General features: G+C 47.2%; 1 protein-coding gene across 2 annotated transcripts in view; it reads right to left on the bottom strand.

Annotated features, from left to right (window-relative positions):
* TSPAN9 (tetraspanin 9) overlaps positions 1-19,236 on the bottom strand; it is a 194,742-nt gene extending 175,506 nt beyond the window's left edge. Inside the window, exons 1-2 of one of the 2 annotated variants that reach the window (XM_081128791.1) lie at positions 19,155-19,236; positions 13,612-13,675 (exon numbers count right to left, since the gene is read on the bottom strand). The gene's annotated coding sequence lies outside the window, so the exon portion shown is untranslated. The remainder of the gene's footprint in view (positions 1-13,611; positions 13,676-19,154) is intronic. The other variant, XM_081128792.1, reaches the window with a different exon arrangement.
* Positions 19,237-19,444: the final 208 nt, after the last annotated feature.

Below are 19,444 nucleotides of genomic sequence, written 5' to 3'. Positions count from 1 at the left end.
AAAGGCTCCTCCACAGCAAGACTGGGCAATAGCTCAGGGAAACAGAAGACAGGCCATTAGCTCATAACCCTCTGTGAGTCAGCCACCTCCACTCTCCTCCAGCCACTGAGCTGCACACACAGACACCCTTCCTGAGGTGGAATCTTACTTGAAGCTCTCTGAAAGCCATCGTTAAAAATGGGAAAAGGCAGATGCTTGAATATTCTCTGAAGGAATCTGCCAGGACCACTACTAAATGGGCCTCCACGGTGTACAATGTACTGTCCTAGACCCAGTGGGGTGATACCTCCTTAGGCAATTCCAGGACAGGGAGGAGTGAGGCCCAACAGTGGAAGAGGCACGAGACCCAGAGAAACAAGCCAATGAGCAGGTCAAGAGTGGCAATGTCTGTTCAGAGCTACATTATGAGCACTGAGAATGGCTTCAACAAGCCTGCCAGACTTTGCTGTGGGGGCAAGTGGGAGGCAAACAACTGGCTAACCAGAGTCACCCACTGTCTCAAGGGCACTGTGCCTCCTGACACAAGAGACAATGGAACAAGGTGCTGATATATAGGGCCAGCCCAGATCAGTCAGGCAGAAGTCAGAATGATGGAGACAGATGTACAGACATTGGGCAGCCAGCCTGCAAGGCCTGAGAAAAAATCTACTTTAGGCAAGGATGAAGGGGTGTAAGGAAGTGCACAGAACAACAGTCAGGAGCACATTCCAGGTGTGTTTTCTGAGCACGTGTGTGTGTGGGGGGGGGGGGGGGAGGTTAGAAATGCGGAGCTGCAAAGGGGGGATGAATCATGGGGCTTAAAGGGAGGAGTAAGGTCTAGAAGCACTGAGGAGAAGGGTATCTTAGAAATTATTTCATGCAACATATGTAACCTTACAATCCCTGATCAATAAATATCAGTGTTGAGGGTGCACTACCTCCCAAGGTAGCCCATTTCTCTACTGGATGGCTCTAGCTGTAAGAAAGTTCTTCCTGGAACTGGACCCAAATCTCATCTCCTGGAATCTCCTACCCATGGGGTCCCAGGTTTGGCCTTTTGAAGCCAGAGGATATGTTTAATCCCTCCTCTTCCACATCAGTTCTGCATGGGTTAGGAAACTATTACTGAGCCCCCTCTTCACATAACACTCCATAAAAAATAATTTCCAGAAAAACATGAATATTCCCAAATTCTTCACTCAAGTCCCATGTGGTGAAGTTTACAACACCTTAGTCAGTCTCCTCGGGCTAAATTCAGATTTGAAAGTATCCCAACAGAATCAACAAAACCCAATGCTACAGATGTGGGGTGAGCTCTACAGAGCACAAAGAGTCTAGTCTGTATTCCCAAGAGCTGAGCCCCATACCCAGGATAGTACTTTTCTTCTTAGCAACCATAAGGCATGGTTAGTTTATGTGTTTTTTCCATTGATTCATTGTCAATAAACATGAGCTACCAGGCACTGGATTAGGTACAAGGGCTACTATGAAAAATGACATTATCATCTTTGTGCTCAAGGAGACAACCTATTCAGAGAGATTAAAAACAAACAGATCTGGCCGGCGTGACTCAGTGGTTAGATCTTCGGCCTGCCCAACAGAGGGTGGCAGGTTCAATTCCGGTCAAGGGCTCATACCTGGGTTGCAAGTCGGATCCCTCCCATTCAGGGCTTGTGTGGGAGGTAATCGATCGATGTGTCTCTGTCACATCAATGTTTCTCCCCCCCCCCCTTTTTTTCCCCTCCCCTCTTTCTTCCACGCTCTAAAATCAATGGAAAAAATATCCTCACTCCTCATGTGAGGATTTAAAAAAACACACATAAAAACAGGTCAAGCTACGTGGAAAGAAACATACTGCTTTTGGGGTCTTGTAGGAGACTGACTAGGGATACCTCCCCCAGTGAGTCTTCCAAGAATGCAGGACTTCTGCCTACAACCATAGCAACTGGATTTACTCTCCCTTCTAACAGCTAAAATGCTGGACAGAACACATGAATCAACTACTTCAGATGATGGACAATAGCAGCACAGATCTGTACTCCCTGAGAGAAAGGAAACAAAAGAGTGAGTCCTATGACTGTCCAGCTTATTGCCTATAGGCAACTTCCACACAGCAGCACAGCGGGAGGAATCCCAATGGTCCCACCAAGTTGAGGAAACAGGAATTCAAGTTCACAGAGCTAGAGTTTATAGGGCACAATCCTGGAGAGGAGGGGACTGCACAGAGAGAGTGCTCTGGATAACTACAGAAGAGTCCCCATGAACCTCTGGCCGATCTGCACATGTATGAGGTAAAGCTCCACAAGACTGAGAAAAGAACCAATGGCAAGCAACAGGCCAAACAATTTGTGGAGCTCACACAGAGTGGGAAAGAATTCACACTCTCACCTGCAAGAGTGGAGGAACCTCGTAATATACAGAGCACTGGATAGTCCTCAGAAGGATGATGCCTCAGTAGTGAAGCTAAATTAGTCCAGACTAAAGGCTGGACCCACCCTAACAAAGCTTAAAAGCAACCTCTGGAAGTATTAAACTGATCCTAAGCAACTTAAATGCATGCCAGAATAAAGCTCAACACTATTTAAAGAAATAAAACAAAATCTAGCAGCATTAAATTCACAATGTCTGGCATCCAATCAAAAATTAGCAAGTATTTAAAGAAGCAGAAAAAAATGATCCATAACCGGGAAAATCAATCAATAAAACTAATCTAAAAATGACAGAGATGATGGACAAGAATGAAAAACAGCTATTATAAGTATGTTACATATGCACAAGAATGAAGAGGAAAACATAAACATGATGAGAGAAATGAAAGATATAAAAATTCAGATAGAATTTCTAGAGATGAAAAATATAAAATCTGAAATGAAAAATACACTGGATGGGATTAACGACAGATTAGACACTACGAAAGAAAAGATCATTGTACTTGCAGACAGAACAAAAACTATCCAAATGCTCTGGTGGGGTGGCTCAGTTGGTTGGGCATCATCCCATACACCAAAAGGTTGCAGGTTCGATCCCTGGTCGGGGCACATGCGAGAGGCAACCAACCTATGTTTCTCTCTCACATCAGTCTCTCTCCCTCTTTCTCTCCCTTCTTATCTCTCTCAAAATCACTAGACACATCCTTGGATGAGACTTAAAAATTAAAAAAAAACACAAAAAACTATCCAAAATAAAGCTGAGAAAGAAATAAAACTGGAAAAAAAACAACAACAAAGCATCAGCAACCTATAGTACAATGGCAAACAGTCTAATATACTTGTAATTGGAGTTCTAGAAAAAGAGGAAAGAGAAAAGATAACAGAAAAATACTTGAAGAAATAATGGCTGAACAAATTTTCAAATTTGCTAAAATGATGCAGATAGGAGATGAAACAAGGCAAGGAAGACACACCAAGGACAATGAGAAACAAGAACCTTCATGGTGGGCAAAGGGAGGAGGGGACACAGGTAACCTGGTATTACAGAAACAAAAGGGACACAGTGGCTCTAAGTGGGAAGCAATGAGGATGGGCAGGGCAGGTGTCAGTTCATAGCAGACTCTGCATACCTGACTCAGTTACTTGGAACTTATCTTGTAGGCCACGGGGGACCACCTTGTCCTGGACAAGGGCAACTGATTTTTTTGAACTGCAGAGTCAGTTACTTCTAAGTAGGAGAGTCCAGAGAACAGAAGAAAGGTTTGAGGCCTGGCTGTGACATCTGAGCCCTCAGCCTGCTCCCGTTTGGAACAAACACCAGAGGCAACAAAAACATTCTACCCATCTGAAAAGTTTCTGCCTCCCTATGATTACTGGAATCAGATAACTCTTAAGCCAAAAAGGACATCAGGGATCACAGACTCCTGGCTTTACAGATGAAAAAAGTTAAGTCCCAGAGAAGTAACAACTGGTCCAGGACAAGTTAGGTGTCATGACTCCAAGTTCTGGTCCCCACTGCCCCTCCGGCACTATGGACTGCTCTAGATGACGTTAGTGACTCTGTGAATGTCAACAAAGGCTTGTCTGCATATCCACTCTAGCTCCTCTGGAGCAATGGCAGATACCTGGTGTCATTTAGCTCCTGAACATCCATTGGGTACATGCACTGAGCAAAAGTGACTCTGGGCCTGACTTTGGGGAAGGGAGAAGAGATAAAGCTCCCTGAGGATCAGAAGCCAGAGCTATCCTGAGTTCGCTTAAGTCTGAGAGGGACAGAGAAACAAAAGAGACAGACAGAGAGCCTGGCCCACCAACCCAGCCAGTGGGAGTTACCAGAAGACCCCCAAAGAGGCAGGGATGAACTGGTGGGGGAGGGACATTCCTCTGGCCTCTAAGTCCTACTTCCTTAACAGATTGGCCCTGAGCCATGCACTGTCTCTGCTACCCCTCCTCCCAGGGGAAGAGGAAATTGTCTTGAACTCTCCTCTCCCTCCCCAAGGCCTGCACTCCCTCAGCCCCAAATTCATTGTGGGCTCTGGGTTGGGCAGCACCTCTTTATAGGGGTTAAGAATAAGTAAATTCTTGGGCTATTCCTGGAGCCTTGATTTTTATCATCCTTCCATTCTGGTCAATTCTGAGAGGCCAGCAGCCCGGAATGCCAGAGAGATCTGAGCCTAGTCCACCAAACCCAAAATAACCCTACACATGCCTTTCTCAAGTCCTCATGGATTTGGCCATTTTGTGTGCATGTTTTCCTACAAAATGGACTGTTTTGCCCCCCTACACAGGGTGGGAACTCAGAGGCACCCCTGGGTGAGTTAAGAAAGATGAGAGCAGGCAGAGGTAGGAGTTGGGGGGAAAAGGAGGGGGACAGAATCAGGGTTGGGAACAGAAAATCTGGCTCCAGGCTCCTCTGCTCAACTGCCTGGAGATCCTGGGATAACCAGCCTCAGTTTCCTCAGTTGCGAAACTCCCAAGCAGTGCCCTCCTCTTCCCTCCAATTTCTTCTCCACCTCCTTGGGAAAGGCAGTATAAGTCCCCCTCCCAGAGCTGCAAACTCTTTAATAAGGAGCTCCTGCCTTAAGAGGAGTCCTGCCTCTCCCAGAGACATTTCAAGTCCCTGCAATTATGGAGATGGATGGTTTTAAATCATTGAAGTGCTCTAAGTGTCCTGGAGAAATGGCTAGATTAGGGACACATTTATTTTTATATCACAAATGCACTATTCATTCATTCAAAAAACATTTGAGTGCCCACCAGATGCTAGGCAACTAGAAAACAGGCAAAGCATCAGTGGAGGGGAAAACCAAGACCTTTGCTCTTCAGAAAGAATAAGACAGAGATTGAGGTGAGCCATCAGAAATGCCCCTGCCTATTAGAGCTGCCCATGGGGGCTGCTCGTGTCCTGTGTATAGGTCAGATATATGGCAGCCAGCATGAAGGCTGCTTGTAATACTGGGGCGTGGGGAGGGTGAGGTGGCTACAGAGTCTCAGAAACACCAGGGCCATAGACCAGTTCCCTGCACCGCTGGTTTTAGGATGTGGCCACACCTACACTTCTGTTCGCGACATGAAGCAAGAATACATTAAAAATACTTGATTTAAAGCAACCACCACCGCAAAACAGGGAAACCTGAACTTGTAAAATGACCAAGAGTCATTTGGACAAGCAGTGAGGAAGGTGGAGAATGAAACTGAAGTAACATCATTTTCACACCAAACTAGTTGTGAAACAGGGCAGTCATCTTCAGCCAGGTCAAGGCAGCATCTCCTTTGAGTCCGACAGAGAGGGCTCTGGCGGCATCTACTAGCAATCTCATTCCTTCCTACTTGGCCTTCAGAGCCCACTCCTAGGGCTGTCGATGCTGCAGGACCAAGCCTTCGGTGGCAAATGGGAGAACCAGATAAAACAGAGAAGATAGATCATGGCCAGGAACAGAAAGGCTTGGGGACTCACCTATCCCACATCAGCTGAAGCTCTCTTATCACATCAAGCACCTGGCCCAAAAGATGCCTCAGACCCTTAAAGAATCAAAGTGCTAGGTAATTACTTGTTGATGAACTGATATTGTGACTCTTGAGCATGCTAAAGTGGGAATCCATCCTCATAGCAGTAGAGACACAGAAATGGTAGGTGAAGTCTGGAACCATATAGGGGTCTCTTGGGTCTCACTTATGGGGAATTTACCTACTATATATCTCAAACTGGCCAACTTGGAGCAGACTGAGGGCCTCCATCCAGTTTTTCCAATTCCTTGGCCAAAAGCGTTGCTGAGGTTTCTTGTCTTGCTCGTGATGCCAGATTTCTTAAAGGTTTGCAGAGTTGGCTATGCATGTTTCATCAACACTAAGCACTGGTGCATATTTAGCCGATAAGCTGATCAGATATCATTAACCCTGCAAAGGTAGCACAATGCTGGCCCCAAAGTCAGCCAGATGCATCAGGGTAGCTCCCAAGTGTGGTGCAGCCACTTGCTCCTTTCCATCCACGGTCCTCACCAAGTCATCTCGCTGACCTGAGCCAATTCTCCCACAGCACAATCGAAAGGAGGAGAATGGCCAAGAGACTAGGCCACGCAGTGTGTTCTGCACTGTTTCAGAAACAGCAGACCTCCCAGCCACAAAACATTTCTCTCCCAAGAGATGCACAGAGAAAGCAAGAAGAAAATAAAACACCAAGGGGTTTTCAAATGCGAAAGCCCACTCAGCCTTTGTTCTTATTTGATGAATGCACAAACCACCAGGCAGACGACAGGCAAGAGAATGTTGTTGTACTAGGAAAGTGTATTTCATCAAGTCTGGCCCGAGATCTACAGGGAGAGGTAAGTTTGATGAATGATTAGCGCTGGGAGAACTTCTCCACCAACAGCTCCACTGCAGCATCCTATCAACCAGGGCTGGGGATTCATTAATGACCAGGAGCTGGCTCTTCCCTGTCTCCTGCCTCATCATCACTGCTGATTTCACAGGAGAGAAGGGCTACCAAGGCAGCTGATAAAACTATAAAATGAATACATTGTGGGAAGCCAAAATATTCAGTCCACTGCAAGTTTCTTGAGAAGGAAAAGTGGAGTCTGTGAGTCACACAGGCCTGGATCGTCTTATTTTACATCAGAAGTTACATGAGGATGGGGAGAAAGCCTAGAGCAGAGTAGGTGCAGTATCTGTTGGGTGAATGAATGAGGGAATTCCCAGCAGAGCCCAGAATCTGTAGTGACCAGCTCACTTTCTTAAAGACCTGTCACTCATTGACTCATATTCTTCAGAGAGGCCATGAAAATTAGCAGGGGTACGGAGCAGCCAAGCTCCTGGTAGTTCCCAGAGTATGGGATAGTTCCAGCTCCACTTCTACAGCTCCGGCAACCCTAGCAGAAGCTGTCTACTACAACGCCCAAATCCTAGGTCACCCCCAAGCTCTGCCAGCACAAATCCTGTGCACCCACACAAACACACAGAATCCACCTCAAATACCAACCACTCCAACCCAACAGGACAGTAAGTGTCCTGCCATTGCCATTTTCCCTGGTTGATCCATTTGAGGCAAAGAGTGGTCTGGGAAGGGAAGGGGCCTGTGCTATCTTCCAAAGATTTGTGGAGTCTATTCTAATTTTCCTCCTTCTGGGCGCATGGAGGACTGTACATTCATGCCCTCGCACTCCTGAACACACATGCCTTTGGTAGGACTTTGCCAGTACTCCCATCAAGAGTGGAATCTTGCCCTAGCCAGTTTGGCTCAGTAGTTAGAGCATCGGCCTGCGGACTGAAGGGTTCCAGGTTTGATTCCAGCCAAGGGCATGTACCCTGGTTGCAGGCTCGATCCCCGGCCCCGGTTCGGACTCATGTGGGAGGCAACCAACCAATTGATGTGTCTCTCTCACATCGATGGTTCTCTCTCTCTCTTTCTCTCTCTCCCCCCCCCTTCTACTCTCTCTGAAAAGCAATGGAAAAAATGTCCTCTGGTGAGGATTAAAAAAAAAACAAAAACGAGTGAAATCTTTCCCCAACCCTGGAGTTCCAGCTGGTGCTGTGACTTGCTCTGACCAAGCAGCAGACGAATATTACATTATGAGACATCAGAGCCTATCTTGAAGACTTCATTTTCACCTAAAAGGCCAGTTTCCTTAAGAATGAGAAATCGCACAAAGAAAGAGAGGTCCAGCTGCAAGCAGTGCCAATCACCAGACATGAGGGTGGCTCCGTTGGACCATACGGACCTTGCAGAGCCACCAGCTGACTGCCACCACATTCATAAACTCAGGTAGGGAGAACAGCTGAGCCCAATCCAAAGGGCTAACTCACATTATTGTAAGCAAATAAAACTGTTGTTGTGCTAATCTACTAAATTTTGGGGTAGTTTATTATGCAGCAATAGATAACTGATATAAAGCTCATCCAGCCAATCTATGCAGCTATTCAGAAGAATTAGGTCATTCTATATGCACTCATGTGGAAAAGTGTCTAAAGCTGCCAAACAGTAAGTACTATATAATTTATTTATGGAAATTGATAAGATAGTAGGTGGATAGCTGGATGTTAAACTACCTGGAAAAATATAAACAAAAGTATTAACAGTGATTATCTCTGAATGGCAGGCTTATAGGAGATTTTCCTTTTCTATATTTATATAATATTTGAATAGTATAATGAGTTTATATTATTTTTTGCAACAACAAAGGTACTTTTAAAAAATGCATCTTCAATCTGCTAACAAGCTAGTTTTTCCTAAAACATCCCTTTTTATCCTGTCATTCCCCTGTTCAGGGACCAACACTAGCTCCCCACTGCTGGCCTCCTAAAATCTGAATCTCCTATAGGTGGCACTCAAGGTGCCCCTCCCCTGGGCAATCTCCAGTTCAACTACCCAGGCCTCTCCCATCTCTACCCAGAACTCCAAGCTTGCCATCCCTACTGCAACCACTCAGCAAGCCCCTACCTTTGCCTCTCTAAATCCACCTGTCCCTCAAACCCCAGCCCCAGCTCCCCTGGGTTCCTCCACAGTTCCTCAGAGAAAGTTCCACCCAGCCCTGTCCTTAATTGGATGGTGTCCTGAATTACTCACCCTGCACTGCAGGTACTGACTACCCCTCAAAGGAGACTTTCACAGACACTGGCCAACTGACCATCACTATCTCCAGCTTCTCGTCTAACAGTGGGAGAGGGGCAGAATGCAGACAGGTAGTTCCAGCCCTCTGTGTTGCCCACAGCCTGGACAGTGGGTGATAACCCTGGACTGACACTTTCTCCCTACCCTGCCCATCTCCAGCAGCAACCAAGTAAGAGCCAGTTTGCAGGCTGCTAATTTAGAGTGACTCATGTCTTTAGGGATGCTCTCAGAGCTCCCCCTCCCCACAGTCCAGGTCCCACATGCTGCATTCAGATCCAAACTCTGGCTTCAAACCTAATTGCCTTCCTGGGGGACCCAACAGCTCTTCCTCACTCAGGTCTCTGCAATCTGCATGTCCAGTTTTTAAACAAAGCTGTTTAGAATCTCCCAGGAATAAGACAAGTGGAAAATTGCACTCCCAGACTTTCTACCTCACTTTCCCTAAAACAAAACACATCATTCTGCATGTTCACACACCCCTAAACACACACCCCTATTCAAACCCAGCCTGTCACCCTGCCCCTCTGAGCCCTTTTATAGGCTTTGGCCCAAGTTGGGGCTGAGGGCTTGCTGAGGCAGGGTGTGCTCCTTCTGTCCCTGGCAGCACCACCTCTAGGGCTTCTTGGAGAGTGTCAGGCCTCTAAGTCTCAATCTCCACACTGTGGCAGGTGGCCAAGTGAGAGGGCTTAGACAGGGCTACCAGGTACTGTGTTTGAGTTTTACACTCCCTCTAAGGAGGGGGCATTCATGTCTCAGATATGTAATAACCTACTCAAAGTGCTCAGATGGGCCTCTCAGCTGAGTCCCGGAACAATGCAGGAAAACTCCCTCCCACACAAACCCATGGAGGCACACCTAGCCATGCACATACCAGGGCAAGTATACACGCTTTCTTTCTCTCTCTCTCTCTCTTTCTCTCTCTCTCTCTCTCTCACACACACACACACACACACACACACGCATGGCCACACTCTGCTCCAACCTTGCTCTAAGCATCCCAAGATCACTTTCCTCGCCTGTCCACTGTTCCCAGACGCCATTCCCACCCCCAGACCTTCTCCCACACGGTGAACCTGACATAGGTACTTCCCTCACTGGGAACAGGAGAGCGGTGTGAGCCCAGGTATAGACAAACAAGCCAGGGTTCCTGCCCGCCAGGGTTCTAGAAGGCTATCCTATGCAGAGTTGGACGTTGTTCAGGTTTTACAATAATATCGTATATTCAGTTTAATTTTTCTTTTTAACCTAAGAAAGGGACATTTTTCAAATTTACTCTAAGGTGCTATGAGAATTAGCAGCAGCCCTAAGCCGCTAAGGCCAAGGCCCAAAACTCACCAAAGATCCTGAACCATAGGCCATGAGGTCCCTGGTCAGTGGCCATGAGGCCACTGCAGCCTTCCTGCAGTGACAGCCATGCCTCCTCAATTAATGGGAGATTTCCAGAGGATCCCATGAGGTGCCTGACTCTTCAGACCCTGGACTATTCTCCATCCTCATCCTTTTCTGTTCCCACCATAAGGTCAGATTTCTAACAAATGTTGACCACTGAGCATAAAAATGGTCACAAGACTCTCAAAAAGTAAGCAAGTATTCAAAGTACAATTAATTTCCAGCCACTGTAAGGGGAGTGGGGAGGAAGACAGGGGGAGGGAGGGATGTGGTAAGCTCAAACGCACAGAAAATAACAAACAATGGATAATCAAAAAGTAATCTGGCCTGGCCAGTGTGGCTCAGCGGTTGAGCATCGGCCTATGATCCAGGAGGTCTGGTTCAATTCTCAGTCAGGGCACATGCCCAGGTTGCGGGCTCAATCCCTTGCGGGGGGCGAGCAGGAGGCAGCCAATCAATGGCACTCTCATCATTGATGTTTCTATCTATCTCTCTCTCCCTCTCCCTTCCTCTCTCTGAAATCAATAAAATACTTAAAAAAAAAAAGCAATCTGCAGCCCTAGCTGGTTTTGCTCAGTGGTTAGAGCGTCGGCCCACAGACTGAAGGGTTCTGGGTTCGATTCCAGCCAATGGCACATACCTCAGTTGCAGACCCAGTCAGGGTGCATGCAAGAGGCAACTAATAGATGTGTCTCTTTCACAGGGATGTTTCTCTCTCTCTCCCCCTCTTCCACTCTCTGAAAAACAACAGAAAAAATATCCTCAAATGAGGATTAAAAAAAAAAAAAGTAATCTGCATTTGACTCTTGAATGTAGACAGAAGCACACACACTGGGACACTGAAAGCCTGCGGAAGTGCTCCTTCTGGCTCCACCCACTTCTCAAGAGCCCCAGTCCAGTTCAGCTAAGTTTTTGGTTGTGTTTATGATCTGAAAGGAGGGAAAGGGTTTGGAAGCTGGACTTCACCCAGGCAGATACTCATGTTTCATTATGCTGTGGCTATAAGTGAAGTTGAAATTACTAACTTGTTGGGCTGGACTCCAGCAATGGAGCCTTCTAACTCCTAAATGCATCAGGCTGGGGCTGAAAGTAGCAGCAGAGCCGTGAGCACAGGATGGAAGTCAAGCAGCAAGACCCTGCCATTAATCAGGCAGGCTACCATCTCTGTAAACAGCCTTCACCCCCATCCAGCTTCTATCAGAAATCAGGGCCTTGGGTTTACTCATTAACTTTATTCTTTCCTCCTCCATCCACCTCTAGGCCAGGGCCAGAGAGTACACAGTAAGAGGAAGAGGTATCTGGGAAGCCCCAGGATTAGAAGCCAAAACTCAGACATATACCTTTGTCCCACCTCAGATACCACTTTTATCAGAGCTGGAAAGAACCATAGTAATCGATGACCCAGCCTCCCCTTCTACAGGTAGAAGACAACCAGAAGAAAGCAAGTAATTTGCCAAAGGTCACCTAGCCTGTTAGAGGCAGAGGCAGGAGCCAGGATCATCATTCCAGAGGTTCAGCAGCGTGACAGCTGAACCAAAGCCCTCTGAGACCAAAGCCATAGGAGAGGATACACTTCCTGTCTGGATAGTCCTCCACTCAGGTCTCCCTCACTGTGGCTTCAACACAGATGCACAGAAGGACCATCATCTGACTAAGATGACTGGTGATGTCAGACCATGCAGCCCTCCTGGGAAGCTCCCCACCAAGTTCTGCCCCCCAGGACTAGGCCCCACAGAATCTCTGTCATGGGGCAGGATGTGCTGTGAGGAGCCAGCATATGCTGAGCAGCAAGGACTCTCATCACTTAGCCTCAGTCCTTCCCTCCCCACCACCTGATTTTCACCAGGCTGATTTCCCTCGGCCCAGGCCCATGTGCCTGGCTGCCCTGCACAGTCCACTCACAGGTGGTGCCCCAAATCCCAGAGCAGTGAGAATGAAAACCGACACCCACCCAGGCCCCAGGAAGGGGGCAGACTTAAAATGGGAGCTCCCATATTGCTGCTACAGCAGCTCAAGGCAGGCCCTGCCCAGGACCTTACGGGAACAGCAGGCCAAGGTCTGCTGTAGGACAGGCAGCATGGCAGCCAGACGGTCTGGGTTTGAAGCCTGCAAGTCTCGGACTCACTCTCTGCCTTAGCTGCTACCTCTGTAAAGTGAGGGGAAATGACAGCTCCCTCCCTGGACTCTTGTGAAAATTAAATAAGATTTAAATTAAGATTTAATACACTTTAAATAAATTAGTGTGGACATATGTAAAAAGTCTGAAACTGAGGATAGTGACAAATGTGAATATTGGCAACCTGAGTACAATGTGCAGATGATGGCAGGACAATAAGAGGTTTTGTGGCCACTCCTGGGACACCAAATAATTTCTGCTGGAACTCACAGAGAAGGGAATCTTTTGGCAGGATAACCTACCAGCCAGCACCATCCTTCCCATGCCCACCCCCTACCACCACCACACTGCTAGGTTCTTAGAAGGTAAAAGATTTACAAATTACCCAGCAGGAGGAAGCCACAGAATAAAACACTCAGGTATTAAAACATAAAAGACCAGGTTGCTGTCTGTAAGCAGCAACCCCAGGGAACTTGAATCAGCACCATCCACACAGGCTGCCGAAAGTAGTTTCTGCCCAGCTCTAGGTCCACAGGGACTAGATGAACAAGGCAAGACCCCAGGAGCCTGCAGGAGCAGAGAGGAGGACCTTGATGAGGGTCCTGATAGAGGGTGCCACCTGGAAGGCCAGGGGCATTCCTGTAGCAGCCAGTGCAGAGGATCAAGAGATAGGTAGCATTGGCCAGAATCCCACAGATGCTTTTCTGAATGGCTGGTGGAAAGTCCTCCACCCTAGCTCCCAAGCCTGCTGGGAGGAGACAGGAAGCAGGAAGTCACAGGCCTCTCCAGTTTCCCTAGGCTTCCTCCTTGCAATCAGGGTGGCTCTCCAAGAAAAAAATTAAGAATACTGCCAGCTACCAATCAGAAACAATGGAGAGGAGGATCTCTCTCCTGGCCCCCAAAGCCCAATTTAAGGAGTTTATCACTTCCAAGTCAAGTGCTAGGGCAGAGAGATATCTAAAAAATATCAGCATCCTATGTTATCCTCCCTCCCCAACCCACAATTAAAGGGCAAAAGAGACTTTGACTTCAAACAGTTTATAACACACAGACTTTTTAAGGCTCCACCACAATGGACCTAGGACGACACTGACCTGTTTTCTTTGAATTCCTACAAACACCTTGGCTGCTGACAGATAGAGAGATCCCAGGATATTCCTGCAGCAAAACAAAAAATTAGGTCATCACTTCTCTGTGAAGCCACTCTAGGGTGAATGCTGTCCAGCAGCTGCCACTCTTTGGGGCAGCAGTCTCCCATCAAGAATCCATTCATTCAACAGGTGAAGAAGGCCAGAAATGGCACACTGGTTCCAGCTGCTGTGCCCATTCCACTCAGCTGGTGGTAAGTGCCTAAAGCATAATGAGCAGAACCCAAGCCCTGGCTCAGCAGGAAAGACAGCCATGATCGATTAATGATGTCGGCTATGGGCAGTGATGTAAGTAGCAGTATCCATGTCACATATTTGTCATCTCTGAGGTGGACCCCTGGCATCCAAGGATTTAACATTTGTAATTCTGACCATTCACAAGTAACCCAAAGTTTCAAGATATGTAAAAGTGTGTAACTTTACTGAGACACGAGTTTGATTCACATACCCTGGGCGACAGATGTAAAGAACAGGCCACTTTGTTGCTTTCATCTCTACCACATCTAAAGTTACTCTTGTGGAGCAATAAAACTTTAGTGGAAAATGGCCATCAAATGAAAGATGAAATTATAGCAGAAGTTTAAAGGGTAGTTAACCTGGGGTGTAAAGATATACATAGGAAACACTTGGTTCTGTGGAAACATGACTCTGGAGAAAGCCAGGCCCATGTGAAAATACTGCTGTGGATGCAAATATGGGATTCTGGAAGGTGCAAGATTCTTTTATTTATTTATTTATTTTTGGATGGCAAAATGGATCCACATTTTTTATTGATATATAATTGACATATAAATTATATTAGTCTCAGGTGTACAAATAATTATTTGATATTCTATATATTACAAAATGACTACCATATAAGTCTAGTCAACATCCATCAACATACATACATAGTTACAAAATTTTTTTTCTTGTGATGAAAACTTTTAAGATCTACTCACTTAGCAACTTTCAAATATACAGTATAGCATTATGTTTTTTAAAACATTTTTTTAATTGATTTCAAAGAAAGGAAGGGAGAGGGAAAGACAGAAACATCAATGATGAGAGAGAATCATTGATCAGCTGCCTCCTGCATTCCCCCTACTGGGGATCAAGCCCCCAACCCAGGCATATGCCCTGACCAGGAATCAAACTGTGATCTCCTGGTTCAAGGGTCAATGCTCAACCACTGAGCCACACCAGCCCGGCTATAGTACAGTATTATTATAATCACCATGCCATACATTACATCCCCATGACAAGACTCATTTCTTGGAAATGTCAGGGGTCCCCACTGTGCCTACCCTGTGCCTCTCAGCAATGAATACTGGGCCAAGGAGAACAGAGGCAATTAAAATCTAAGCTCTGAAGAGGCTTACAATCTAGTTAGAGAACCTATGATACCCACTAGAACAGCAAGTGGCACTGCATCTTCGCAATGATGCTCAGAATCCATGTCAATCCCCCTTCATCCTTTCCTCACCACCCCCAGCCAACCAATTCACAAAGGATCTCAATCCTTCTTCCAAAATGTCTCAGATTCAGTCCCTCACCATTCTTCACAGCTGCCTAGCCACTCTCCCCACCATGATTTATCCTCTTAACAGATCCCAGACTCGCCCACCTGAGGCCTAGCCCTGCTTCTGCAACCCCTACTCAAAAGCCTGCAAAGTTCCCAGGGCCTCCCAAGGTAGACTACTGTCTCCCTAATACCAGCTCAGTACTTGCACATGGTGGGCACTCACCTTCTCTTGAATGAATGAATGAATGAATGAATGAATGAATGAATGAATGAAAGAAATTCTTTGGTTGGATATTTGAAGCCACCTACAATATGGCCATTATCTCCCTATCTAGCCTTTTCTTTCTCAGCTTCCCTGCAAACAACCCACTCACTGGCCCACTTATACTATTCAGACACCCCAACACTTTCTTAGTGCCTTTTCTCAAGCTGGTCCCTCCTCCCTTCTGTTGAAATGCAAACCACCTTTCAAAGTTTATGTCAGATACCACCTGCTACATAAAGCATTCCTCCAAAATCAGGTGATTTATCCCACTGTTTGAACCTACATAACATTCTATTCTCACAGCCCAATGACCTTATAATTTGAACTGTCATTTTTGAACCCTTTCCTTAACCCTTTACTGCATTATAAGCCTCATGAAGACAAGGACCTTTACCTTTTTCATTTTTGCATCATCAGAACTTAGCTCAGTCTCTTGTACTATGACACATATACTCGAAGTACTCGTCAAATTCACTAAAGAATCACCCCAGGCAGTATATAAAAGCCAGTAGAGATTAAGACAGAAAATGCCATAGGAGTTCCAAAGAAAAAAAGGTTCTTTTAGGATAGGTGGCCAGGGAAGGTTCAATGAAAGAGCTCAGACATTAGTAGGGTGTGGAAAGAGGGAAAGGGGAACTGGGGAAGAGCATTCCTGGAAGATGGGACAGTATGAACTAAAGAACAAAGAAGGAATGAGTGAAGCATGCTTGGGAGATCTGTCTGGCTAGAACTGAGGGTTCCTATGGGGACACCAGTGGGAGATAAGGCTAGATAGGCAGGCACTTGGATTAGATCCATTCCCTCAGTACTGTGAACAACAACCACAGCAAGCCTGGGCTTTAATGGCAGAAAAAAATAAGTCTTGTCATCTCTTGTTCCAAGCATATTTGTCTAGTCTCCTCAGCTAGAGTATAAATAACAGCCACCATCTACTGCACACCTGCTATGTAGGAGTCCCTAAGCTTGTTGCTTCACACACATTGTCTCATTGCTCCTCCAAAGACCTGAGAGCCTGGTGTTATCCTTACTTTGCAAGCAGGAAGCTAAAGCTACAAGAGGTGAAGGCACTTGCCCAAGGCTACACTGACTCACTCATTCACTTAACAATACCAGCCAGTGCTGGAGTTAGAGGCTCAGGAATGAGGACCAGCACATGAGCCAGCTATCCCTGGCCCAGGGGCTTCCCACTTAAACTGAGCGGCTTCTCCTTATTAATTCCTCAAGGGCAGCATTTGTTAAGCACATAGTAGGAGCTGAATAAAGCACACTAAATAGAATGGAGATTGTCAAGGGCTGGGGAGAGGGAGAAAAGAGGAGTTACTGTTTAATGGGTATACACTTCCAGTTATGCAGATGAGAAAGTTCTGGAGATCTGTTGCACAACAATGAATATACTTAATGCAATTGAACTTAAAATTTAAAAATGCTCAGTTGAGCCCAGCTGGGCGGGGCTCAGCGGTTCAGTGTCAACCTAGGATACAGGCGATTGGCATTAATTCCCAGTCAGGGCACCCGGGTTGTGGAATTGATCCCCAGTAGGGGACATGCAGGAGGCAGCTGATCAATGACTTTCTCACAATTGATGTTTCTATCTCTCTCTCTCTCCCTCTCCTTTCCTCTCTCTGAAAGATATATTTAAAATATATCTTTTAAATATAAAGATATATTTTAAAAAGAAAAATAAATAAAAAATAAAAAATGGTTGAGATGGTAAATTTTGTTATGTGGTTTTTTTACCACAATTAAAATTTTTTAAAAATAAAGCACACTTATTGTCTGGTTGGCTACTAATATAATCTTATACTGCTAATTATCTGATGCCAGAAGAGACTGCAGAAACATTTTAACCCAATAACCCTCCAAAACAGAAAGTTGGAAAGGGAAGGTAATTTGCCCAGGGCTGCACACATAGGTGGTGTTGAGGCTAAGCTCCTCAGGCTCAATAGAGAAAAATGGCAGGTGAGGGCACAGAACAATAGGAAAAGCACAGGGCTTGAGGGGTCAGAGGCCACAAGTTCAAGTTCTGCTTCTTCCATTTAATACGTTCTGTGACCTCAGAGAAGCAATTTATTTTCTCTGAGCTTCATTTTCCCAACCTATAAGAAGGCAATTAAAAATAACATATACTTTACAAGATTATATGTGAATCAAATAAAATTATATACAGCTAATGAGCAGAGAAAGCACTTGGCCATCTATAAATTATTTTATAAACACTAGTTACTGTTATTAATATTAAATATCAGTTTGTAGATTTAAAGAAGATTAATATCTGATTAATTCAAATAAAAGAATCCCACTTAATTGTGGCTCACTCTTGGCTATTCAGAGCCTTGCATACAGCGGGTCTTCAATGAAGGAGTGCAGAGCTGAATTACTCTTCAAGTTTTATCCACCCCTATCCTCTTTCTTTCCTCGCCCCCAACCCACAGCCCAGCTGCAACAGCCATGCCAGAACCAGGCAGAGGGTAGGAAGTTGGTGTAAATGTCTGTCTCACTGGCTGCATTCCTTAGCTAAATATAAGTGATTTGTACAATCCATTATTTGAAATTATCCATAATACCTCTCCTCCCCTCTATTACTTATGATGACAAGCTGACTGCACATCTTTATAGCAGAACTACATACAAAACATTCTCTATGACTATTTTTAGTAGGGAGAGGAAAGCTGGCTGGTATACAGGGATCAGAGCAGGAGTCCTCAGTTTTCTCCACTAGTCCAGGAAAGCTTCCTGGAGGAGGAAATACCTGAGTCAGAGAAGGGGACAGCTGCAGGTCAGAAGGGCACCCTTACATAATGAGTTTAGTTCTCTGAACCAAAGGGAGGTGAGCAGCTGCCTTCTTATTCCCGTTTTAGGGATGGGAGAGGAAAGGTCCACACAGCCCAGGGGATCCCACACTATCCCAATGCTTCAAATTTCCCCAGACATTACAGGCATCTAGAGAAGAGGTAGAGAAGAGACCAATATCTTGCAAAAAAAGGCGATCCAAGACTCCAGTTTCGAGATACACAAGCACAAATACTGCTCTCATAGCAAGCCAGTTTCTTCTTTAGACTTCTTTTTTTTAACCACAAGAAAGTTTCTTAAAGTCCCAAACCTGGAGGCACAGATGGACTATATCTCGTACTTCGAGGTGTGCCAAAGCTCTGTCACTCTGAGTGCCGATCAGCCAGCGGTGGCCCAAGGAATGGTCAGGGTGCGGGGGGGCGGGGGCCTGAAGGCGGTATCCCACTCCTGGCCGAGCCCCCGGCCCTCCCTGGGGGCGCTGTATGGACCACCCCAAAGCCACTGGGATCTACTGGGACACACAGTCGGAAAACCATGACAGCTCCCAGGCTCTACCCTTCTGTCTTTCTGTGGCACCCCACAGACTTCCTCCCATCCCTCCGCCTGGGATCCCGCGGTTCACCCTCCCGCGGCTCCCCTCCCAAAAGGTCCTCCGAGCCTCTCCGTGCAGATTCCTCTTCGCCCCATTCCCGGGCCCCGCACACACCTTCCCCTTCCTGGGCCGCGTCCCGGCCCGCACAGGGCGCCTACCCCATCCCTCCCTCATTCCGCCCCACTGCCGCCTCCCGATACCCCCTGCCCGGAGCGCCCCTGAGGCGCTCCCCTCCGGAAACCTGGAGAAGGGCTCGCCGAGCCCGCCCACAGCCTGCCCGAGCCCCGCAAGCTCGCCCGCTCCCGAGCCCGAGGCCGCCCGCCCCGGGCCGCACTCACCGAGCTCCCAGGAATGCGGGATCCCGGCTCCCTCGCGCTCCCTCGCCGCTGCCACCGCAGCCGCCGCCAGCGGAAACGGGGGGCGGGGCCGGGGCTCGCGGCGGGGGGCGGGGCCTGCCCGGGAATGGCGAGGCTGCGGGGCGGGGCCGGCCGCCCGAGCGGGGGCGGGGCGAGGCGTAGGGGCCCGGGCCGGAGCGCGGGGGGCGGGGTGACGGGGCGGCGGGGCGGGGCGGGAGCCGCCGCCGGGGCCGGGCCGAGCCGGGGGTGGGGGAGGGGCAAGGGGCTTCCGA

The sequence above is a fragment of the Miniopterus schreibersii genome (assembly GCF_964146895.1).
Source record: "Miniopterus schreibersii genome assembly, chromosome: 2".
Classification (NCBI taxonomy): Eukaryota; Metazoa; Chordata; class Mammalia; order Chiroptera; family Miniopteridae; genus Miniopterus; species Miniopterus schreibersii.
Note: the sequence above shows the minus strand (reverse complement) of the source record. Positions and strands in the feature narration are given on the sequence as shown.